Consider the following 26,926-nt stretch of genomic DNA (forward strand, 5'->3'; position numbering starts at 1 on the left):
CGGTTGGCTCTGTCAGCTTTTAAAGTGGACCTAAACACAAAGCTTCCTCTCTGCTCTAAGGCGATAAGCAACAGCATAATAAATTTAAAGAAAAACATTTCTTTGTTACAACTTACAGAAATCTTACAAAAACCCTGCAGGGTTTACTTTCTGGTGTCCTAGGAGCACAAAAGGGTTAACCTCCTGTGTTTACATATTAGCCCAAACTATGGCACAGAATGGCACACCTGACAACCCTAATTTACACATGCTGTTTACTTTCTGATAAGGCCTAATTAGACGGGCTAATCTCTCTAGACCAGGGCTTTGCACCTGTGATACGTGTACCACCGGTGGTACTTTGCTGTTGGCTAGGTGGTACACACCAGATTTGCCTGCCACTTTATTGCCTGCATGCCATTTGTGCTGGTCCTGTCCTGTCTCCACAAATTTTGTCTCCCCCTCCCTCGCTCCTTGCTGTGCAGCTCTGCAGCATACTTCAGACCTCAGATCAGTGGGGAAGAGACTGGCCAACAGTGCACAGTGATGGCGCACATACAGAAAGTGACATCACTGCTCACTTCCTGTATTTGAAGTATACGCGCCGTCACCGAGCACTGTTTGCCTGGCTGTCTCTTCACTGTGGCTGGCTTACCGATGATCTGAGGTGTGAACTATATCGCAGGGCAGCACAGCAGGGAGTGAGCAAGGGGGGAGCCAAACTTTGTGGCGAGTCACTGCCTAGCTCTGAGCTCTCTGGTGGTGGGACCAGGCTACCTATAATTAAGCGGGTGTGGGAGGAACTTATTTACACTTCACACTCGTTTACACTTAATCAGTTGGTTTGCATTAGTGTGTGTTGGTACGCGTTAGAATGCGTTTTTCCCATAGCAGTGCATTGGAAAAAAGCTTTCAGTTAAAACGCGTTATGTGTGACAGGTGCCATAGGAAAACATGGGCATTACTTTGAAAATCAGTTTTCTTTCAGTTATAACTGAGGGCAACTGATTAAGTGTTAAAGGGCCCTAAGGCTATCTATATTGGCAATCTACCTCTAGATTGCCAATACTGACAATATGTAGGCCAGCAATCTAATTGTAGTCTTTTCCCCCACCAATGCCTCCTACTTTTCCCCTCCCAAATGCCTCTTTTTCTTTAAGTGTACCTGTTAGAAAAAAGTGCCCTGGGAGGTACTTACCTCAGGGAAGGGGAGGCCTTTGTATCCTAAAGAGGTTTCTGCCTTCCTCCTCAGCAGATGGGATCCAGTGCTGGGAGCCCCATAGTTCTGCTCATCGGTGTGCGCATGCGCAGTAGCTGCTCTCCGTTCAGGTTCCAGCAGAAACAGCCAAGCCCGACTGCATCCAATCTACTGTGCAGGCACACTGGTGGTATTTTCAGGCAATAAAAGTGGTACAATTAGTGAAAAGGTTGAAAAGCCCTGGCCTAGGGCCACAAAAGCTGTTTTTTTTGGCAATGATGCCAGTGACGAACGTAAATCGCCGCCATGGCCGTTAGCAAAGTCTGAAGCTCACGACATTTCGCATGCAGGCAGGCATATTGTTGTACTTGCACTCCAATTTTGGGTTCCCTACATCGCTGCAAACCAGAGTTATGGGTGTGCAAATGTGCTAAAATCTCCCATAGGCTTTCATTGGGGCCTAGGTTTTGAGGGTACAAAAGCGCAGGTCTCTACCAAATGGTACGGCTGAGCGGCCCCACATTTTCAGGCTTTGTACAGAATTTAAAAGGGCACAGACGATACTTACGTGTACCTTTAAGAAAAAGTTCCCACGCCATTATCCTCTGGAAAAGTTTCCACGCTATAATCTGTTATGTCCCACGACGACAGTATCTTGCGATCTTCAGAAATACTTACAGGACGCATTCTAAGCTATACTAACCGGCTCATGAATGATCTGGTTCTCTTTAATGAACTGAATCGGCTCTTTTTCCTTTGAAACTTTAAAATTGATTTTCTCAAAAAGTATAAGGTCCTCTTGTTCCCACTGTTCTTCTTAACATTCCCAGCAATTTTGGTGTTTCTAGCTTTTAAGGGGGCTTTGCTATTAACCGCTAAAGTCGGTGGGCGTTTAATGTTCCCACGGTCAGAAGGAGAATTTTAAAATCGATTTTCAGATTCATGGTTCCTGGCACATGCATGCCAGAATACCTGTGTGATACTCCAACCTTTCACCTCATAGTACAGATCCACTTATAACTTTTAGCCCAGGAGTCTCCTCCCTGCACTCTTCTTTCTGACGAATTACCTCATGGTTCATTTATTTTTCTCCAGCTAATACTATTTTTTTCTTTGCGGCAAGTTTCGTTTTTTATAAATAAACTTTGGTGACATTTTTCACTTCCTGAAAAATGCCTATAAAAGCACCAGTCTTTCACTATGAGAACACAGTCATAATAACCGTTACTACACTAGGCATGAATACAAAGTAAATATGCTGCATAATGTCAATTAAATAAATAAAAAAATAAGCAACACGAACACAATAGTTCTGTATCTTGGCAAAGCAAACAAGTTTATATACAGTAAGTACTATAAAAAAAAAACTCCAACTGGCCAGACATCCTCTGTTTATCCTGCACACCCTGAACAGCACATTGGAATTGTCCAGTCTACACCACTGACTGTGGTCTAAAGGCTTCGCTGCTCACAATGGCTTGTTTTGGCCTTCTCTGCAATGAATGGACTTCAATAGATAACTTTATAGACTCACTAATGATTTGCAGAACAGAACCAGACAACTGCTCTTCATAGCTTAATAAAAAGAGTGTGGGGATTGACTTAACGCTTTTTAAGATGTTAGTATATGTGATATGCCAACACAGTACTGTACACTGCAGACTGACTGATGGGATACACAACTCTGCCTCTTGCCTAACAAAGCAAACCGACAGGATAACTTACCTCCTATACAGTGTTACATGCCTCCAGGCATTCCATGTAGAAAACGTAGTACCGTATATTCCGGCGTATAAGACGACTGGGTGTATAAGACGACCCCCCAACTTTTTCAGTTAAAATATAGAGTTTGTGATATACTCACCGTATAAGACTACCCCTCTTCCAACATACACCAAATTTGAAAAAAATCATATACTGGTGCTGTACTGTATGTGGTACCCAGTATATAACAGTATATAGTCAATTGACTGGTTGGACTGGTCAACTCTCCCTCTCCCTAAGACGGTAACATGATAGGGGGTATCACCCAGCATCAATGATACCCGGCGTATAAGACGACCCCCACATTTTCCGAAGATTTTCAAGGGTTAAAAAGTAGTCTTATACGCAGGAATATACAGTATTTTTGAAATCTGAGAGTCATGGCTGCTTTCTGTATTATATGTTTATTTGTATGAATATAATTTGTATGAAATATTATATATATATATATATATATATATATATATATATATATATATATATATATATATATATATATATATATATATACATACATATACACACACACACACACACATATACACACACACACAGTGGGATGCGAAAGTTTGGGCAACGTTGTTCATCGTCAAGATATTCCTGTGTAAATCGTTAATGGTTACGATAAACAAATGTCAGTTAAATATATCATATAGGAGACACACACAGTGACATTTGAGAAGTGAAATGAATTTAATTGCATGCACAGAAAGTGCGCAATAATTGTTTAAATAAAGTTAGGCAGGTGCATAAATTTGGACACTGTTGTGATTTTATTGTTTCCAAAACCTTTAGAACTAATTATTGGAACTCAAATTGGCTTGGTAAGCTCAATGACCCCTGACCTACATACACAGGTGAATCCAATTATAAGAGAGTATTTATAGGAGTCAATTGTAAGTTCCCCTCTTTTAAATTTCTTTGAAGGGTAGCAACATGGGGGTCTCAAAACAACTCTCAAATGACCTGAAGACAAAGATTGTTCACCATCATGGTTTAGGGGAAGGATACAGAAAGCTGCCTCAGAGATTTTCAGCTGTCTGTTTCCACAGTTAGGAACATATTGAGGAAATGGAAGACCACAGGCTCAATTCAAGTTCAGGCTCGAAGTGGCAGACCAAGAAAAATCTCGGATAAATAGAAGCGACAAATGGTGAGAACAGTCAAAGGAAACCCACAGACCAGCACCAAAGACCTACAACATCAGCTTGCTGCAGATGGAGTCACTGTGCATCGTTCAACCATTCGGCGCACTTTACACAAGGAGATGCTGTATGTAGAGGAAGCCTTTTCTCCACCCACAGCACAAACAGAGCCGCTTGAGGTATGCTAAAGCACATTTGGACAAGCCAGCTTCATTTTGGAATAAGATGCTGTGGACTGATGAAACTAAAATTGAGTTATTTGGGCATAACAAGGAGCGTTATGCATGGAAGAAAAACAACACAGCATTCCAAGAAAACACCTGCTACCTACAGTAAAATATGGTGGTGATTCCATCATGCTATGGGGCTGTGTGGCCAGTGCAGGGACTGGGAATCTTGTCAAAGTTGAGGGACGCATGGATTCCACTCAGTATCAGCAGATTCTGGAGACCAATGTCCAGGAATAAGTGACAAAGCTGAAGCTGCGCCGGGGCTGGGTTTGACTTGAAAACATAAGACTCCCCTTTGCTGATGCATAGTGCCAGTCTAGTGCCAGGGCACTTCAGAGGATAATGGGCTTCAGTGCATAAATCTCCACTCTGGGGTAACTGCACTCTTAGGGCTTTAGTGATAAAGAGCTTTAGTGAACAAATGCTGTTCCTCCCTTATTTAAAGACTGACTGCATTATTAAGGATAATCTCAGACTAGAAAAATTAGTCTATACACACAGAGATGCCTGCATGACACTTCTGCTTGTTTGTGATGTTAGCACTGGAGATAATCAAAGAATCCACCTAATATGCAAGTCTGTCACCCACGAGTACTAAGACAGCTCACGGTGACCCAGAACCACTAGGAAAGCATAAGGGCTAAAAGAGACCGAAACTCTCTCGTAGCCACCCTGGCGTTCTTTTTCCTCAGGATTTCCGTGCAAAAAGTGGTTCAATTAATTTCCCATAATTTTCAACCAATTTTTTTTTTTGCAATCTTTTTTTTTTGTATTGAATTCAATACAGGTTATTGTATTGAATTAAATTTAAAAAAAAAAGTGTTTGCTGCGAGATTTTGATGATGCTGTGTGACACTGGTTCCATCAACGCCGATCGACGGGGGACATGTGATCTCCAAGGGAGAAGCAAAATCCGCCAAGGGACATGGAAGAAGGCACCGGGGAAGCTATCAGAGGTACACGACGAGGGATCAGCATGCCAATGGTGAGTATAAGACCCAGATGTATAGCCAGGTATAGTTAGCCAGATGTATAGCCAGGTATAGTTAGCCAGATGTATAGCCAGGTATAGTTAGCCAGATGTATAGTTAGCCAGATGTGCAGCCAGGTGTAGTTAGCCAGATGTATTAGCCAGGAATAGTTTAGCCAGATGTTTTGCCAGGTATATAGGGAGCAAGATGTTTGCCAGGTGTATAGGAGACAGATGTGCAGCCAGGTGTATAGGAGACAGATGTTTGCCAGGTGTATAGGAGACAGATGTGCAGCCAGGTGTATAGGAGACAGATGTGCAGCCAGGTGTATAGGAGACAGATGTGCAGCCAGGTGTATAGGAGACAGATGTGCAGCCAGGTGTATAGGAGACAGATGTGCAGCCAGGTGTATAGGAGACAGATGTGCAGCCAGGTGTATAGGAGACAGATGTGCAGCCAGGTGTATAGGAGACAGATGTGCAGCCAGGTGTATAGGAGACAGATGTGCAGCCAGGTGTATAGGAGACAGATGTGCAGCCAGGTGTATAGGAGACAGATGTTTGCCAGGTGTATAGGAGACAGATGTGCAGCCAGGTGTAGGGAGTCATATGTATAGGGAGCCAGGTTTGCGGGTGCCTCTGCCCCCCCCCCCCCATTGCCCCCGATGCCCCCTGACTCTGGCCGGGTGTCCCTTCTGTGGGGGGGCTCCCCTTCTGTGCTGGCTGGTAGTGGCCGGTGGGGATCCCCTCTGTGGGGGGGATCCCCATACTGTGCGTGCAGGTGGCTGGGTGGCCCTTCTGTGTGTGTGGGGGATATCCCCTTCTATGGGGGCTAGTCATGGTCTGTCGGGGACATCCCCTTCTGTTGTGGGGGGAGGTGGGTGTCCCCATCTATGAGGGCTGTGGGTGGCCTCTCCCTCCTCTTCCCCCCATCCCTTCCGATCCCCCGTGCCCCCCCCCCCCCCCAATCCCGTGTCTCCCCCGTCAGAAGCCCTGATCTACTCACCTGAGGGCTTGCTCCTGCGGCGGAAGCGGCGCACTTCCTCCTCCATCGCGAAGTCTCGTGTTCTCTGTAATTACTGTACGCGGCTTGGTGACGTCACCAAGCCGCGTACTGTAATTACAGAGACCGGGACTTCGGCGATGGAGATGGAGGGTGTGCATCTCGGCCAGCGCAGGAGAAAGCCCTCAGGTGAGTAAAGCAGGGCTTTTGACTGACAGGGGGGAGACACGGGACGGGGGGGGACACAGGATCGGGGGTGAGGAGGGCACGGGGGACAGAGAGGGAGGAGGGAAAGGCCACCCACAGCTCTCATAGAAGGGGACACCCACCTCCCCCCCCCCCGCACAGAAGGGGGTGTCCCCGACCGGCCAAGACTCGCCCCATAGGGGGGATACCCGCCCCCCCACACACACACTACAGGGTCACCCGCACGCACATTACGGGGATGCCCCCTCCCCCCCCCCTCCCCACAGAGAGGATCCCCGCCGGTACCGGCCACTACCAGCCAGCACAGCAGGGGACACCCCCCCCCACAGAGGGGATCCCCGCACCAGCCACCCGCAGCACAGAAGGGGAATCCCGCATGCTGCTGAGCACATTCTCTGCTCCGATGGCTGCACAGGGATTCCCCAGGGTGGCTGGATGCTAGTTCTGCACGCTGTGGGTAGCACAGATCGCTACCCACAGCGTGCTGACAGGCATCCAGCCATCCTGGGGAATCCCTCTGATGAGGGAAAAGTGCAGCCGGCGGGGCAGAGAAACAATAAATCTCCCTGGCAGTATTGACGAGCTCAGCTCGTCAATACCGCTTTCAGCAAGTTTTTCCTGGACGAGCTGAGCTCGTCAATACCACCAGGGTGGTTAATAAACAGCAACTCTGAACATAATTTGGCCTTCCAAAAACAGAAGGTATTTGCAATGAAACAGCTTTAATTGAGAAACTGTGGTTTCCCATGATGCATCACTCCTTAATATGCAAATCATCTCATAACCATGAAAGCCAGGCACACATCCAGAACTGCTGCTGTATAATGAGCCTATAGCCTACAAATTCTACAAAGCCACATCAACCCAACATGCATACAGCCCATTTCAAATCTAAGCTCAACAAAATATTTCCTCTCCCCGATTTAAGTTCTTATCACCAGTGGTGACATCTTTACTGCTGGTAGGAAGCATCACTGCGGAATGTTTGTATGTTGCGTGTTCTGAAGTAAGCAGAAACAACATCTGGTCTCCCAAAGTGATCTGGGGCAGAAGGCTGCATAACTAGGCTAGATTTTCAGCCTCCTGCCAAGGAATTCTTTTGGCCTTTCACTTCCTGGGATGTTTGAGAAACAACAATGGTACTATCCAATACTCTTCCTTTGAAACCATATGTAAAGAATATCCACTTGATAAAAGGTTTGTGTCCTACATTTATGTTATGCTAATTACAACTGACTCGGTACATAACTGGCACAAGCATGTTAGAAGCCCATTAGTCTCATTGTTGTCCAACTCTTCCAAAAATAGCGTTTATGCATCTACTAAAACATCTCTTAAATACATAGATGCTAGTATACCCCAGCCCGTGTAACTATGTTTTAGCCCTTCTCCTCCGGTCTCTGCTTCAGAGGTAGCCATACAATGGGAGATTTATGGCACATATGGTGGCCACGTCCAAAAGACCAACTATTTTGGAACCACCCCTGAAGTCAGATTTGTCTCATATCCTCTATACATTTGCCAATAGATAATTGTATTTATTTTATTCAGGAGCAAACCCTCGGGAGTGAACTTTCCCACCCACAGGTTTATTCAACATATGATGGCAATAGCTAAAAAACATTTAGCCGCCAACTGGAAGTTTTAAAGTGGACCTGAACTCTTGCACAGCACACAATGAAAAGTCTTTATTCCACATATAGTTGCTGAAAGATTCACTTCTCTGTGTTCTGTGTTTCAAAGATTAGAGTGTCTAATTAGCTCTTATCAACAGCTCTAAATAGACTGCAGGAGAGCACTGCCTAGGCAGCTCTAGAATACAGGAAACACTGAGGCTTAACCCTTTCAATGCTTCTTGCAAGAGTGAAACCTCAGGGTATTTTTTTAGGATTTTCATAAATTGTAATACATTTTTTTCCCATAACCGTATTCATGCTGTGTTTAATCTTTTAGAGCAGAGAGGAAATCCTGAGTTTACTTCCACTTTGAGTGAGCCATGAAAAGTTCTTAAGAATCCTGCAGCATCTCACCTCTCCTGCTGGTAGCAGCACGCTCCTGGACCGCAACAAACGTTCAATAGCCAGTAGCTGTGGATTTGTACTGTTCTGTCAAAGACCTGTAATTTCCTACTTGACCTGTGGGTGGAACCAGGAGCACAGCTCTCTGACAGCGCACACACACCAGATAATGCTTGCCACCAATTATGCAAATTATGACTCAATAGTACATTTATAAGGACTGTGTTTCCCACCCCAATTTGTCAGAATATTTCAGTTTTTCCTGGTGTTGCTGTGTACCTGGTACTTTGTTGTTCTTGGTGTCTCGGTCTGCAGCAGCGTGTAAGTGCATGGTGTGGGACCCACAGGAGCGTTTGCAATTAGGGCAAATCAGAATTGCAGATCTTACAGCATTTTATTAAGCAATTGCGCTCCAATACAAAGTATATCAGGGCTGCAAAATTACTTTTCTAAAAGCGACTTTTGTAGCAATTTGGCGGCCGATTGTGTTATAGTTGAAAAAGGATTAATATACGTATCCAGTGCCCAGAGGTCTGCCTTGTGCATGTAATCCCAGCCTCTAGCAGAAGTGGTCACAGATGCTTCTCTGATTGGAGCATCTATGACCTTTTTGCTAGGGGGTGGGGCAGGCTACAAGCAGATCCAGACATTAGGACACCTGGTGGAGTACATATGAAAACGGCATCAATAGATTTGGGAGCAGGATACAGCTGGTATATGGCTGATCCTGCTTCTGCACAAGTCCGGGTCATGTTAATTACTATTCCCCCTCCAGGCCGTCATGGATGGTGGGGAATGATATAATTTCGGCTTGTCGTGGAGCAGGAAAGCACAGAGACGTTGGCACTGCAGTCACTGTCCTCTCTTTGGGGAGAAGGAAGAAAGGGGAGAAGGAGGCAGCATTGTCACAAACAGCCGGGTATGAATAGTGTGGATTTTCAGCATGCTCAGGCATCAACTATGTCTAGATGCAGGAAAGAGGAGAAAAGCGCCGGCACTGCTGTCACACACTTTATTCAAAAATCCAACAGTGTACATAATAAAAATGTATTGCAAAATAGTGGCACATACCCAGAGTGGACGTGGATAGGATGTGGTGGGTGCAGAGGATGAGGAGCTTTACAGCCGTTTCGCGCTCATGCACTTCTACGGAGGCTGCAAGGGGGAACTGGCGTGGGCAGACTTAAATACATTTACTAAGTCGGCGTGCGGCGTCCTGCCGCTCCAAGGCACGCCTTCCTTCCATCACAGCTTGCCCCGCTATTGGCCGCTCGGAATATGAGTGCAGCCTGGGGCAGGTGAAGTCAGGCCCTTCCTGGCCCATATGGGAGACACTATATTAGGTTTCCCTGGCAACCTATGCAAACCAGGCCAAACAGACAGTAGATCAGGAAAACTTGCCATCTTGTGGCGAAAATAGATATTACAGCCTAGGGCTACAAAATATAAAATTAGTGCAAGAAATCCTGCATATAATTCGGCTTCCAGCGATTTCTGGAGCCCGAATTATTGTGTTTTTTAAGCAACTTCGGCTCAGTCTTCTGACGGCGCCGACTTTACTCACTGAGCGCCGCTATAGACTGATTCCCATTATAGTCTATGGCGGTGCCGGCTGCGCCCAAATGTAGCAGCGCCGAAAAGCACTGCTCTGACCTGGTGAGTATAATAAAAATTATCCCCGGAGCTTTTGCATGATTTCAAAGTGCAGAACCTAACCCAAGCAGGTCCCAGGTTGTACTGTGGATTCCCACATCTCAAAAACATATAGAAAATTGCTTCCCCCCCCCCCCCCCCCCAATAACTGGCCTGAAACTTCAATAGTCACATAAGACGGTGACTTACTATGGTAGGGATTAGATTGTGAGCTCCTCTAAATGAACAGTTAGTGACATGCCTATACATACACTATGTATAAGTAAAGATGCCAATACTGTTAAAAAATAATAATCATTAAAATCAGCAACAGTGAGCACTGGGCTAGCCCTGGACTTTAGTAAGAAGTCTTGTTCTGTACCTGTGAATAGGTCTGGTTCCCTATGGCTTGAAGTATGTCTCCTACCTTGTTTGCAGTTATGTCAGACAGAAATTAGGCTAGCAGGGTTGTGTCTGCTGAGACAGGACAGAGGCACACAGCTCCAGAGAAGCAGGATACAGACAGAAGCAGCTCCGATAACTGATCTCACAGGTGAGATTTACCCTGTCAGGTGAACACACCCATACTTGCTGTCAATCCCACCCAGCGGCAGGCTGCTGTCACCAAGCAAGAAAGAGAGGGGGATGGTGCTAGAGAGAGAACCGCAATCACTAAAACACACTCAAGCCTTCGCACTGAGTTCACAGTCTTCATATAAATACTTCACCATTAACAAAAAGAGAAATAAATGTAACAATAATATATAGTATACTAAGTATAGAAAGGAAGTTCAGGTTACACAGTGAGGAGGACAAGAGTAACCTAACAAAAAGTTCTAAGCCAGCTTAAACCATATTAAAAACAAATATGCTGAGGTCATTCTGCTTGCTAGTATTGCTGCATACATTCCTTGTGGAAAAGAGTCAGAGGTATTGTTACTGTAGTATTCTTTCTATAAGACCCTCTTCTTTTATTGATAGGGTTTTTGCGCTTTTCACTGTACTGTATATGTTGATGACCTATAGGTGTTGGTTTACACAGTAACATACTTTGTTAGGCTACAAAAAGAAGGAAACTTATACATCAAGGTCAGTCTTGATTTTATCTAGGTAGGTAAAACTAAGGCCAGGTGACTGGCTAATTTGGTTTGTTTATTTTTTTCCAGTTGTAACTCACATATCTATGAATTATCTAGAGTTCATTTGCTAAGCCATTATATTGACCATGGATACTTTTATACATAATACAAGTTATTTACATCTCCTGTAAGTTGGTTTTTTTTCAAAACTGGCATTAGTATTGGTAAAATTGTCATGCACGGCCTGCATACAGCAACTTTACAGACGTTTAGTTTATCAACCCCCTTATCTGTCTTAATGTGAGAGGGGGGGGAACATACTCACCTAAGAAAAGCGAAGCCTCTGGATTCCTAATAGCCTTCCCGGTCCTTTCTTGTGTCCCCACATTCCACCGCCAAGCCCCCCTTTGCAGCAATCCCATTGTCATCAGTATTAGGGTCCCCGAGTAGCTCTGTACTGCGCATGCGCGAGCATAGACTTGTTTGTGTGTATCCATACACTGATCGATTTCTGCCATCGATATACGGCCGATTCAACCTTTCTGATCGAATCGGCTAGAAATCGATGCAGCAGGTAGCGTGATTGATCACCTTCTGAACTGATATCGATCGATTTACTCGGAAAATCTAGGTCGATTGGCTGCTGGCGGCAGATGGATGGCCCATAGAATTGCATTGGATCAAATAGTGCAGCAATGCATTTGGATGGATTTTCAATAGATTTCATACTGAAATATATTGGAAATCTGTTCCTAGTGTGTGGCACACATCAGACAGATGCAACCTGATAGGCATCTGACAGGAATCTGATGGTTGAATCTGCTGCGAATCTGCTGCAAATCTATACGTGTGTGCGTATCTTAATGCTAGGAACACACAATGAAATTTACTGACAGATTTACTGTCAGATTGATTATTTCCAACGTTTCTGATCTGATTTCTGATCGGTTTTCTGATCGATCGGACATGTTGGAAATAATCTGACAGTAAATTTGTCAGAAAATTGCACCAGGTTACTTGAGCCATCTCTCCTCTTGGGCGAGTATGTAATGCTAGGAACACACAATGAGATTTTGTGGCAGTTTTACTACCAGATTGATTATTTCCAACATGTCCGATCTGATTTCCGATCGATTTTCCGTTCAAATCTATGGAAAATTGATTGGAAAATCGATCGGAAATCAGATCGGACATGTTGGAAATGATCAATCTGGTAGTAAATCTGCCAGAAAATCTTATAAGACTGGTTTTGACGGGTCCGCTTGGCGGATCAGTCAAATCCAGTGTTATCAGCTGAACGACAGTTTTACACATGCCCGATTTGACGTCCAAACGACCGGTCGTTTGTAAAAACCCAACGTGTGTATGTACCTTAACAGGCATAAAGCCTCATCTAAACGTTATAATTTTCCATCAAATAGACAGATCTATTAGATAGGTCTAATAAGAAATTGTTTCAGATCAATTTTGCAATAGATTTTGCTTTAATAAGTACCCAAAATCTATTGCAAAATCTAATGCAAACCGATTGGACCGGTTGGAAATGAAGTAATAGATCCTTCTAATAGATCCGATCTGCCGGAACATTGTACTGTGTAGATGAGGCTTAACATTGTTTCACACACTACAGGTATCTATTTACTCATAGTTTCTCTCTCAGTTGTTTATCTTGTTAATTTTTGTTTAAGATTCTTTATTTAGAAAGTCAAACAAAGAGAACAGTAGTACAAGCAGAGGCGTTTCTAGGGTCCTTGGAGATCGGGGGCACCTGTGGGCACCAGGCGGGGAGGTATATGGTAAAAATGGGCGTGGTCATGAGGTGAGTGGGCGTGGCCATGGGTGGGGCCAAATGTACATGAACTTAGCAGCAGTGTAAGCTACAGATAACGGGCCTGCCCATCGAAATATTGGATGGAGCCCCCTGTCCTTTATTTAGATAATTTACAATCAGTATAGGCATAGATCAAAGATGTATACGCACATACAATTTTGATTGGTCAATCACTGACCCCCAATTTTACCACCCCCGTGCAGTAAGTGGGCCAAGAGACAATGAATTTTATGAACAGAGCTAAAATTGGCTAATCAAAATTGTATGTGTGTACCACAGGCTTTACAGCTAATACTGTACATACTGAAAGTAGCAGGGATCAGCATACAATACAGCTGGTTTACAATCAGTAAAGGCACAGAGTAACACCTTACACTGTACACACTGGAGGTAAATCAGCACACAGTGCAGGCACTAGAGAACAGCGTATACTGTACATACTGTAGGCAGCAGAATTCAGCACACTGCAGCTAGCGTGCCAAAAATATGAGAATCACGTTGTGCGGCGCGCTTATCACGCCGCACCGAAAAATGGGTGGGCCATGGACCAGAATATAGGTGTGGTAACGGGTAGAGACAAATTTACATGAACCTAGCAATGGTGGGACATTAGATTGACAGTGGTGGCGAACCTTTTGGAGGCCGAGTGCCCAAACTGCAACCCAAAAGTCACTTATCTATCGCAAAGTGGCAACAGCAATTTAAACTAAATACTGTACAAACGTTTTAACTCATACATGAACATTATGGAAAATCCAAGTTGAAAATAAACTGTGAAGATAAACAATTTCATCCATCCTAATCCTGAAAAATATATTCAATTTTTTAGAACCTCCCAGTTTTATTTTCTGTTTTAAAAAGCTAAAAAAGTAGGTTTAATGCTATTGTCTCATATGATAAGGATTCAGCTTTTCCCATAGTCTCGCAGTTAGCAATCATGTGACCCCCAACAAGACAAATTCAGCAATCATGAGGCCCCCAACAAATCATGAGGCCCCCAACAAGAAATTCAGCAATCTTGAGGCCCCCAACAAATCATAAGGCTCCCAACAAGACAAATTCAGCAGTCATGAGGCACATAAATAGACAGCATTTCACATAAATAGGCAGAATGCCCCCTTAATATGGTAGCCCCCCAAGTTAGGTAGTGAGTGACAGGGACCCCCAGGTTAGCTAGTGAGTGACAGGCGCCTCCAGTTAGGTAGTGAGTGACAGGGACCCCGATAGTGAGTGACAGGGAGCCCCTTTAGGTAGTGAGTGAGTGCCAGGGAGCCCCTTTAGGTAGTGAGTGAGTGCCAGGGAGCCCCTTCAGGCAGTGAGTGAGTGCCAGGGAGCCCCTTCAGGCAGTGAGTGAGTGCCAGGGAGCCCCTTTAGGCAGTGAGTGAGTGCCAGGGAGCCCCTTTAGGCAATGAGTGAGTGCCAGGGAGCCCCTTCAGGCAGTGAGTGACAGGGAGCCCCTTTAGGCAGTGAGTGAGTGACAGGGAGCCCCTTTAGGCAGTGAGTAAGTGACAGAGAGCCCCTTTAGGCAGTGAGTGAGTGCCAGGGAGCCCCTTTAGGCAGTGAGTGAGTGCCAGGGAGCCCCTTTAGGCAGTGAGTGAGTGCCAGGGTGCCCCTTTAGGGAGTGAGTGCCAGGGAGCCCCTTTAGGGAGTGAGTGACAGGGAGCCCCTTTAGGGAGTGAGTGACAGGGAGCCCCTTTAGGGAGTGAGTGACAGGGAGCCCCTTTAGGGAGTGAGTGACAGGGAGCCCCTTTAGGGAGTGAGTGACAGGGAGCCCCTTTAAGGAGTGAGTGAGTGACAGGGAGCCCCTTTAGGGAGTGAGTGAGTGACAGGGAGCCCCTTTAGGCAGTGAGTGAGTGCCAGGGAGCCCCTTTAGGGAGTGAGTGAGTGACAGGGAGGCTCCCCCCCCCTTACCTCGCAGCAGACCTCATGATCAGCGGCGACTCGACCAATCGTGCGGGCGCCAGACGCACCCGCTCGATATGCGGAAGTGATGTCACTTCCGCATATCAGTGCGGGCGCTGGGTCCTAGCGCCCACACGATTGGTCGCCAGCTCGCCGCCTGATCCTGAGGTCTGAGTGACGCGGCGGCGGCGGCTGGAGGGAGCCGCTGACAAAGGGGGTGGCCGGGCGGAGATCTGTGGCACCCCAGGACAGATTGGGGGCACGTGCCCCCCCAAAATAGGGCTAGCGACGCCCCTGAGTACAAGTATCAGAAAACATGGCATGTTCAGCATATTGCGTGTCTTGATAGCAAACCATTGGAGCTTAATCAGTGCCTCCAGCATTAACAAAAGTGAAAAGTGCATCAGAAACCATCCTAATTATATCGAAAACGTATGACAAGCCTCATCCATATGGAAGTGTTGGCACACATACAAGTACATGAAGTGCATTACACATGGCTGTCCCCATGTGCAGGTAAAACTACAGTAATCCCTATACTCGTGTGAAAAGGCGAATAAAAATGGGGCGGTGGGGATGAGGGACTCAGGTGCCCAGTGTGATCTCTCACCCTGGCAACCCCACATAATAGTAACCAAAAGGGATATACAGACTAGGCCAAAAACCTTCCATTTAGACTTGTGCCTAATAGGGATGATTGTCTCAGTGTACTAGAGCAACAGAAAAAGAAAGGCAGGAGCAAGGAAAGAAATGAAAGAACCGTAGAGGAGGAGGAGGAAGGCCGCGCCACCTCCTAAGACCACCGAGAACTCCCAGCAATGCGGGGGGGGGGGGGGGATGGAATACAGAACCCGGGTACCAGTACCATCTATCCTGGTCCAAGAATTTGAATCTATACTGCCATAAGTCTATACTGCCATATACTATACTGCCAAATTGTGGGGATTCTTCTGAGAAAACAAAAACAAAAAAGATCATATGGTCATTAGAACCCCCATTTATTTAATGTATTGTATTTATAAACCACCAACATATTACATTTAAGGCGATACATTTGTTGTCATTGTGGCAGCTTTTATGCTCGGTACACACAGAGATTTTATGGTTGATTTACTGTCAGATCGATTATTTCCAACATGCCCCATTTGCTGTCCGATAGATTTCTGAGCATTTTCCGATCGATTTCCTATTAAAGTTAATGGAAATCGATCGGAAAGCAAATCGGACATGTTGAAAATAATCGATCTGACAGTAAATCGACCATAAAATCTCATAGTGTGTGCCAAGCATTAGGGAGTACACGTCAGGTGATCCAAGATTGGCTGACCACTATAAGCACAGTGGGTAGTTTTTGATGTGAACACTGCAGTGTCTGTGGTTTGTTGTAACAACTGAACTTCTGTCAGACTGAAGGGATGGAGTGGTATAAGGAACTTATCTGTGAATGCTGATGGTTATGCCGAGAACCGGGCGGAATCTGCTGCTTCCGGGTCTCGGCGCTCGTTCCCCGCTGATGATGTGCAGGCTGGGACACAGGCCGCACTTCCTGATAGACGGAGGGCGCGTTCTCAGTTCGCCCTCCGCAAAGGTAAACAATAGTCAGGTGACTGTGGTCAGCTAACAGCACAAGCATCAGCTGATTATTCAGCTGACTCTGAGGGCTTGTTTCCACTGTAGCGGTGCGGAATCGCCTGGATTCCACCGCTGAAGAAATCGCATGCGGCTGCGTTTCCGCATGCAGATTTACCCGCGATTTCGCATGCGATTTCGCATGGCAAGGAGCCATGCGAATTTAACCATGTCACTGCCTGTGTTAAGTTCCATTGGCTTTCATGCGAAATCGCATGCGAAATCGCGGGGAAATCCGAATGACAAAGCCGCATGCGATTTCCCTATTAAATACATTAGCGGCGATTCGCATGCATTCCGCTCGCAGGCGAATTCGTTGACTCTTTTGTGCGTTTTTTTACCGCCGAAAAAAACGCACCTCAACAACGCTACAGTGGAAACAGGCCCATCCACTTGCATTACATGTGCGAATCCGCATGTGTTGGACACATGCGGATTCGCGATAGTGGAAACGAGCCCTCAGGCAGGTGTGTCTGCTGTGATTGGATGTGCGGAGTGTGGCTGGCCACTGATTGGATGGAAGTTGTATTTAAACGCGCAGAGTGCTCCCAGTCATCGCCCGTGATAAGCATAGTTGTGGCTAGTTGCTGGTTGCGCACTCATACTATCCGAATTATCTGGCATTAACCTTAGCTTGTATTTGACCATTATTGTCGACTGTTTAACTAACCCTTGCTTGTTACCTGGATACTCTTGCCTGCTGCCTGGACCGACCCTTGCTTGTTACCTGGACATTCTTGCTTGGTGCCTGAACTGACCCTTGCTTGTTACCTGGATACTTTTGTATGCTACCTGGACCGACCTTTGCTTGTTACCTGGATACTCTTGCATGCTGCATGAACTGACCTTGCTTGGACTCTCTTGCTTGCTGCCTGAATCAACCATTGCCTGTTTCCTGAACTGTCAAAATCGCTGGCAGTCGTCGCTGAGGGCCTCATCCTCCTAAATCAAAAGGTACTAGTCCTGTGTGATACTTGTGAACTGTTGAACTTTGTTATACTTGCCTCAGTGTGCTTCTGGCGAGTTACCGTCCACTCTACTTCAGTCTGGATGCCTTGCACGTTAAGACCTGGGGGTAACCGTAGTAAGGAGACAAATAAAGTGTCCTGTTCACACAGGGGGCTTGTCTATAGGTGAAGACCGTGGGCTGGGCTCAGAGCCGTGGCACTAGATTGGGGCATAGGGACTGATTGTGGACATAACCTGTCAAGCCTTACAAGTGAAAAGTGACGAAGCTGATCATGTGCATGACTTGTTAGGTGGTCTACTGCCTCTATGGAACCCTCAACAAGTTTTATGACAGAATCACTCAGATGTTTAAGTAATAATGATAACATTTGTATAGAGCTTCTCCTGTCGGAGTGCTTCAGAGCTGCAGCGACTAAGGTTGCACCCAATAGGCCACCCTGGCATGTTATGCAATCCTTGCCCAATAGGTAACTGGCTGCAGCAAACACTGATCTCCTGTGCCAATGGTGTAGCCTTTAACCAGTCCACTATCCAACCATTTTTATTTTTTTTTCAGTAGGGGCTTGTTCACACTAAGAGTGGTTTCGCTTTTTTTTTTTTTTCTGTAAGCACTGGCGGTTTTTAAAATCGCTTTAAAAGCACTTCTGCAATGTTGCTCTATGTGAGTGTTCTCACATGAGCGATGAGTTTTCTTTCCAATCGCAAATGCGGCTCCTGCACCATTTCCAAAACGTTTGTGCTTCAATACAAAGTATAGGGAAATATCAAAGTGCTTGAAAAAGCGCTTTGAAAAGTGATTTGCCCAGCACTTTCAAGAATAAATACATTTGCCTTGATTCACAAAAGAGTGCTAACTGTTAGCACGGCCATTTTCGCGTCAAACATTTTCGCACAAAAATGTTTAATTGCGCGCGAACGCGAAAATTAACGCGAAAACGGCCGTGCTAACACTTACCACTCTTTTGTGAATCAAGCCCATTGTATTTATTCAGTTCCAGGTCCAAGAGTTCACTTCCCGAGTGTTGTCAGGAAGAATAAACAAAGTCGCCGGACAAAAATCGCTCGGAAAAGCGCTTATCAAAACGTGAATTGCTCTGAAAGCTAAAGGAAAATCGCTTTCAAAAGCGCTCACAAAAGCGCTTAGCGCTTGCGATTTATAATGTGAACTAGGCCTAAAGGATATCTCATCACTGATCTAGATGCTCACGTATACGTTTAACATGTCTTAAGCTGTTGCAATACCAACCAGATGTAATCTCATTTTCAGTTTGGAACTTGTTCCCAGACCCAGCTGGAGGGTACTTATAGTCACTTTCCCCTGAACAAAGAGGACATTTGGAATGCTTTCACATACCAGGTAGGAGGGTTAAAGTGCTCATACACTTCCTGGCAACCAGGTTCAACCATCAGATAGACCCTTCTCTGATGAAAATCAGATCAGAGAGGGATCTATTGCTACCACCCACTGTGGACAGATTTCTAATAGATTTCCATTTCACCAGACACTGGTTAATGCTGATTAATTCAATATAATTCTACTTTGATTTCTTCACTTCCATAAATTATAGCAAGAGTTGGAGGTGTAGAGTTGCGACCAAAGAGGAGCAGTTTTAAGACCGATACACTGGCAGAAACATACAGGAGCTTGGAAGAGAAAGTATGAAATCCAATTGATAAAATTATTCTCTTAAGAGGAAGAGGTCTCAGATTTTTATAATCTTATTTCTTGAAAGGAACGTTAAGACTAATTATAGGCAGCTAAACTGAACCTCCTACTTTAAATTGAAGGTCACTCTTCCTGTGGCAGTCTGAGAATGTTTTATGATCCGTGAGCTGTTGGCAAGATATCTAGATAGACAGTCTTCCACAATTTCTTCCAAACCATGGAAAACTTAACCTCCCTCCCCTTCAGATGTGACACTGCTTAGCATCCCTCGGAACCTCACATTTTTTGAGGACTAGTGCGGTTTTTGTTGTAGATTTAATTGATTTAATTGGGAGAAAATGGGCCATTTTTAAAAACTGATCTACAAGTACAAAATGGTATTAAAACCTTCTAAGCTCAATAAGACCATTGATATTGCCTCCCAAGATTTTTGAGGAACGTCTAAGTCATTTAAACCTATCTGAGCCTAGTTAATGGTCTTGTGAATCCTTAAAGGGAACCTAAAGCGAGTAAAATTATTTAAAATAAACACATGACATAGCTGCAAATGAATATTACATACTTACTTCACCATCAGTTCCTCTCAGAAGCTCACCATTTTCTTCTTACAGTGATCCCTTCCAGTTCTGACAACATTTTGTCAGAACTGAAATATACCAGTTGCTGTCAGTTATATATCAGCAGTTGTCAGTTACAACTGAATGTGCAAGGTAATGTCCATGTTTCCCTATGGCTCAAGTGGGTGATATTACAGTTTAACAGTGTGCTGACCAGGAAGCTGTTATGGGGTAATGACCATTTTTAAAATGGAGGACGAAAATTCCATTGATCACAGTGGACAAATGGGATGCAGGAGAGAAGAAAGAGATTGAGGAGTAGACTACACAGGAAGTAAGTATGACCTGTATATGGTTATTTTGACTTTTTATTTTCAGCTCAGGTTCTCATTAAGTGCCCAGTTATGACATAATCATATAAGGGCTTTTACATGGAAGTACAGCATTATCTTGTTAAAGTAAATGCTGATATAGTAAACATTAGGGTATAGTAAACGAAATGTTCAGGTCCTGGCCAAGCACCATTACAAGTATATCGGAGTAACGCCTGATACAGTAAACCCTGACATAATAAAACAAACCTGCGTTATTCTGTATCCGCCTTTAATGGAAAGTGGGTGGGCCCATACAGCTGTCGGAGACTCATGAGCCATGGTCAGTGGGCGGGTTGGCAGCCATTTGTAGCCTGCTCACTATCTGCACACTACTCTGGGCCTGCGTGGATTACCTAGAAAGCACCAACCAGTTAAAACCTATGCTTCCTGTGTAAGCTGCTGCCTGATTACTGAGGGAACTGCCTGTCATCTGTGACTTGCTTGTGCATGGCTGCAATGCTACAGTATCATCCAGATCACACAGAAATGTGGACAGAGGAGGATGATATCAGTACTGTATCTGCAATAACTGATAAGCAATTCTTCCTGTGCAAGCTGTTATGCAATTATTAAATGGAAATCCCTGCATATTGAGCACTGTGGATTTAGATCTAGTTAAAACATTGTCTGAGCTTGCTTAAAGGTGCCCATACACTTACTCGATTTCCCGACGATAGACAGCAGATTTGATCACTGATCAAATCTGCTGTGAAATCGATGCGCAAACGCTAACCGATCAACCAATTTCCATCTGAAATCGATCGATCCCGTCGATCTGTCCACGCTGAAAATTTCGCTCAATTGCCGGCGGGTCAGGAGTGCGTCGATAGTGGCGTTCGAATGTCCGACGACCGACGCTAGCAGCAATACCTTACCTGTTCCCCCGGGGTGTGTCCCCGTGGTCCCTTCTCCGTGCTGGGCTCCGGCTGGCTTCACTTACTTCCTGTCAGAGGAAGTTTAAACAGTAGAGCGCACTCTACTGTTTAAACTTCCCCCGACAGGAAGTAAAGTGAAGCTGAAACCCAGAGCGGAGAAGAGACAGCGGAGACCGGGGGACTCGCGCTGGCCAGATCAGGTAATGTATGCTGGGGAGGCGGCAGCTTCACAGATTGTGAATCGATTTCATAGTGAAATCAATTCAAAATCTGTTTGCAGTGTAGGCAGCCAATAGATCACTCTTTGATCAAATTCGATCACAGAGGGATCTATCTGCTGGTCGATCTGGTGGCAATCGACCAGTGTATGGCTGCCTTTAAGCATACAAAAGGAAAAAAAATGACTCCCAATTATTGACTGATTAAGTATACTATAGCACTGTATCTTTTGTGCATTGTTCTACTCAGCAGGAGATAACCAGAAGACAATGCACCAGAGATAATGACCAGTCTCTACCAGTACATTACAGAAAATAATCTAATTACAGAAAATCTTACAGAAAATCTAAAGGGGCCCATACACTCAGCCGATTATCGGCCAATCGATCGATCAATCGCAAATCGATTGCCTGATCAATCGATTTGCGGCCGATTTCTTATCATTTTGCATTGGACCTAATGGAAATCTGATGGCAAACAAATGCCATCAGATCGATTTTCAATAGATTTCATACTGAAATCTATTGGAAATCTGTTCCTAGTAAAAAATGTTCCTAAACACATCAGATAGATCTAATAATCTATCTGCTGCTAATCTAACGAGTGTATGGCCACCTTAACAGAAAAATCTTACAGAAAATTGTATGGTGTGTACTAGGCATAAGGCTTCACTTGACTGGTGACAGTTGATTAAAAAGTCATGTGATTAGCAAACTGGCTAAAAAGGTTTTGACAAACTCTATATAAATCTGAAAAAGCCAACAAACCTATGAACCTGCTTTTTATCAATAATTGGGGCCAATAAAACACATTCAACCTTTTGTGGACCCATTCGTAACCTGCACCCGAACTGCTGACAATTTACCCAACTTTGGCCAGCTATAGATCATGCTTTTGCCTGTTCATTTGTACACTGCCATCCCTGTCCTGACAGGACCTTCCTGTTCTAGATACTGGTCTGGCTCTGAGCTTACTTCAGCCTGCTGTATCCAGCAACCTCTGCACCTCTGTTGCTAGCTACAGCCTGCCTGAGACCTGCTCATCATTCAAGCTACCCCGGGGCTGACATTCGTTGCTGACATGCTACTCTTTTCGCACTGCTAACATTCACATTGTCACATTGCATTATAGAGCCTTGTTCCAACTCACAGACTAGAAGCTGAAAGATAGATAACACTACTAAGTTTCCAATAAAACCGCTAGGGCGCGCTCAGTAGGCAATAGCAATGTAAGGGAGTGTAGCCCAAGGACTCCTTACTAAATAGGTGCTGGTTTACTGAACAGGAAAAGGAAAGATTCGAATCCAGGTCACCCTTAACTGTAACACCAGCCAGCCAACCAAGAAACAATCCTGATAAAATTGATAAAGTGACCGACTGATAACTCATGGGGATGGATGCCTTCTGTATGAGAGAACTAATATAATCATTACATCCACGTGCAGGTGTGGCTTTTATAGCTTTAGCATATGTCATGCTGCTAGATACTTTGCCGCCTCTGTCCACATTTTCCACTGCAAATTCACTTCCTGATGATTTGATTAAACCTATTCCAAGCTGCATACAATTTGCATGTAAACTGGAATAATTTGCATTTCACTGACCATCTCTCGTCGTTATGCTTTTTTTTACCTATACGTGCTGTGGCTTCAGATCCAAAACGTTTTTTGGCTTACCAAAAGGGGGATGCCAAGCACGCTAATCACTACGCCGCTGTGGGCAGCACGGTGGTGTAGTGGTTAGCACTCTCGCCTTTGCAGAGCTGGGTCCCCGGTTTGAACCCCAGCCAGGGCACTACCTGCAAGGAATACAAGATCACTTAAAATACAATAGTATAGTTCCACCCCAAATGCAATATCAAATACAATTCACAAAAGCTATATGACGGGGTTTTAAATGAACCAGGAGTCTTTTATTCTTCAATTTTCAAATTTCTTCAAGATTGCGGACAAGTAAATAGACAACCAATACAGGACTCCACATCATAAAAATCAAACTACCTGCAAGGAGTTTGTATGTTCTCGCCGTGTCTGTGTGGGTTTCCTCTGGGCACTCCAGTTTCCTCCCACACCCCATAAACATACAGATAAGTTCATTGGCTCCCCTCTAGATTGGCCATAGACTACGATACATGCACTACATGCACTACTTTTTAATCTTGATATTAATAAAACAGTATTACCCTATGCAAGTACTCTTTTGAGTTTAAGGGACATATGTTATGCTGAGGAAGATTGGAGGATACAGAACTAGGATCTAACAAAAAAGTGCTTATTGCTGGTCTATGGCCTCGATTCATAAAAAGCAGTGTGATAAAAACAATCTTGTCGGGAAAATACCGCACTCGGTATTTTCCCGGGCAGTGTGCTAATTTATAAAGATTTCCCCAGCTGCCATTGAAGGTCGGTAAATTACCGCAGCCCATTGAGCGGTAGAGTAGAGCAGTGTGCCAATATCGCTCTTTTGCCCTGTAGAGATGACCCATACAGACTTTCCCTGCACTAATGACTCATACAGACTTTCCCTGCACACATGACTAGCACATATGACTCATACAGGCGACTAAAGGTGGCCATACACTGGTCGATTTGCCATCAGATACGATCGACAAATAGATCCCTCTCTGATCGAATCTAATCAGAGAGGGATCGTATGGCCACCTTTACTACAAACAGATTGTGAATCGATTTCAGCCTGAAACCGATCACAATCTGTGGAGCTGCCGCTGCTCCCCCCCCGCCCCCCTGCATACATTACCTGCTCCGGGCCGTCCCGCTGTCTTCTTCTCCGCTCCGGCCCCGTCACGCTCCGGCTACTGAACTTCCTGTCCAGGGGAAGTTTAAACAGTAGAGGGCGCTCTGCTGTTTAAACTTCCTGCCGGGACAGGAAGTTCTGTGTAGCTCTGGAGCCTGAAGCCCGAAGCGGAGAAGAAGAGCAGGGGACTCGCGCCGGCTGGAGCAGGTAATGTATTACCGCTGTATTGCGTCGGTCGTCGGGCATTCAAATGCCGCTAACAACGCACTCCCTACCTGCCGGCGACCGAGAAAAATCTTCCGCACGGATGGGTCGACGGGAATGATCGGTTTCGGACGGAAATCGATCGCTGTCATCGGTGTGCACGGCGATTTCACAGCCGTTTCGATCACTGTGATCGAAACGGCTGTATATCGGCGGGAAAATCGTTAGGTGTATGGGCCCCTTTACACAGACGGCTCTCTGAACAAATGACTCACACAGACTTCGGCTCCCTGCACTTTGCATTGTAACACCTCACCAGAGGTGTCGGTAACTTGTTAAGACCTCAGCAGAGGTGTCGGTAAATATCGCCAGGCTTACCGCTTCTTGAAGGCTTTATGAATTGACATTTGCTGACAATTTACTGATGTGTTGGAGGTAACTACAGCAAAGTCAGTAATTTATCTCCCTGGTCGGTAATGTCAGCTTTTCATGCGGTAACAGCCTTTATGTATTGACACATTGCTAAGTGGTCGGGAAAGTCTGCTGTTTTCAGCATTACCGCATTGAGGCCAATGTCGGGTCAGCCAGAGCATCTGGTGAGAGGCTTGTATTCTCTAGTGGTGGCGGTTCACTAAGTTGGTGACAAGCATGTGGGAGCACCAGTGGTGACTAATTTATGTGAACGTACTGCACCATATATCCTACTGCACTATATATCCTTTTGTGTTTTTTCCATCGGAGTCTGTGAAGATTGTTTTAGAAGAGTGGAACAGAAGGAATATTACTGGGTGGGCCAAATGCATATATGCTAATCTGTAATACGGTTAGCCTACATATCTGGTCAGCGCAACCTGATTGTGTAATTTATGGACTGTTTTATGAACTGATCGGATGTGTATTGGAGAAGCATTCCTTTGGGACTGTTACCATATAGAAAAATACTGACTGTGTTGAGTGCTAGACTTTGTAAAAAGAATATTGCTGTTAAAGGGACATACTCCTGGTTATGGTCATAGAGACCCACAGATAGCAAATTTATATTGTACATAGGATTGCATAGACTGAAGGAGCGCACCACTCATTTGTATAATTTTATATAAATACTAAACAATAATCATTTATCTGTTACAGAACTGGCATACAGGCCACATTGAAAATGTATTGAAAGACATCTTTTTTACTTTAATAGTAAGTTTAGATTGACACTTTTTTTTAATGTTCTGAAAATGCTATTTGGCACCATAGTATATCTGGCAATAATTATCAACTGTAACTTGTAAAGAATGTTCGGGCCTACAGCTGGAAACATTGCCAGAATACCAGCGTCTTAAAGAGGACATACTGTATACAAACTTTGCTTATTTAGCACTTGTAGTTCACTGTCATGAGTGTAATACGGTGCTGGTAGTAGCATTTTTCAATTTAAAACTGCATGCTTAACAGGGCAAAATCTATTTTTCTTCCAAGATCTGCCTCTTATTACAATGAATTCTGGTCCATTGCTCTAAGGCGCCCTACAAACTTTGCCGATTATTTGTTAACTGCACCACAACTTTGCCGAAAGGCCACATTGCAACTTGAGGCATTACACGTCATACTGTTAATGCACTGCATGCAGTGCGTTACTGCATCGGTACCTGCCACAATCAAAGCGATAGCCCCATAGGACTATCATTGTTTCTGAGTCAGATTTAGTGCAATGCAATGGCAGGAGAATGAAAGCACCGTCCCTGTCTTCTCTCCTGCTGGTTAACAGTGCTTGGCATACCCCTGACACCCCACATGATCCACTTTCCTTCCTTCTAATTGGTGCACTGAGCAGGGTGGAACATACCAGAACTCTTGCCTGCTTCCCAGTGTGATGCACATGATGCCTGGAACAAAAGGAGGCACAAAGGGCTCAATTCACTAAGAATTACCGCATTCGGTAATGCAAAAAACAGCTGATTTTACCAAAAATCTTATCAAATGTTAATTTAATGAGGCTTTTACTCCATGGCAAGCTGAAATTACCAACCAGTGAATTAAGTAAATTACCAAGTTGTGTGATAAATACCTCAAGAAATGTCATTTCACAAAGATTGGAGCATGCGGTAAAACCAAAGCGAGATGTTTGGTATTTATCTCCAGGAGGAGTCACCCCGTCCTTTTTCCTCCATTGGTGCGGATATACTGCCAGGTGGGACAAGCTTTCTGCCCCCAGGCAGCAGAGAAAAGATTCGGCACAGAGGAGGTTTCCCCTGCAGCCCTTTAGACAGTAACCATTTAGACTCCTGTTCCAAGATGCCAAGGAGCAACTGGGGTAGTCATCCAAGCATGGTGTGTCTTATGTTTATTTAAAGGTCACCTAAACTCAGGCTATAGTGAACCCAAAGTAGGTATGGAGGCAGCCATATTTATTTCCTTTTAAATAATACTAGTTGCCTGGCAGCCCTGCTGGTCTATTTGGCTTCAGCAGTGCCTGCATTACACAAGAAACAAGCATGCAGCTAATCTTGTCAGCTCTGACTATTATGTCAGGAACACCTGATCTGTTGCATGCTTGTTCAGGGTGTATGGCTGAAAGAATTAGAGGCAGAGGATCAGCAGGGCAGCCAGGCAACTGGTATTGCTTGAAAGGAAATACACATGGCAGCTTCCGTATCACTCTCACCTCAGGTTCTCTTTAAAGAAAATGTTAAGAAAGACTCAAGCACACATGATTCAGAGATGCAGAAAGGGG

General features: G+C 44.8%; 1 protein-coding gene across 2 annotated transcripts in view; it reads right to left on the minus strand.

The window, feature by feature from the left end:
- CERS3 (ceramide synthase 3) overlaps positions 1–10,668 on the minus strand; it is a 185,285-nt gene extending 174,617 nt beyond the window's left edge. The window contains exon 1 of one of the 2 annotated variants that reach the window (XM_068275106.1): positions 10,574–10,668. The gene's annotated coding sequence lies outside the window, so the exon portion shown is untranslated. The remainder of the gene's footprint in view (positions 1–10,573) is intronic. The other variant, XM_068275104.1, reaches the window with a different exon arrangement.
- Between the last annotated feature and the right edge of the window lie 16,258 nt (positions 10,669–26,926).

The sequence above is a fragment of the Hyperolius riggenbachi genome, chromosome 3 (assembly GCF_040937935.1).
Source record: "Hyperolius riggenbachi isolate aHypRig1 chromosome 3, aHypRig1.pri, whole genome shotgun sequence".
Classification (NCBI taxonomy): Eukaryota; Metazoa; Chordata; class Amphibia; order Anura; family Hyperoliidae; genus Hyperolius; species Hyperolius riggenbachi.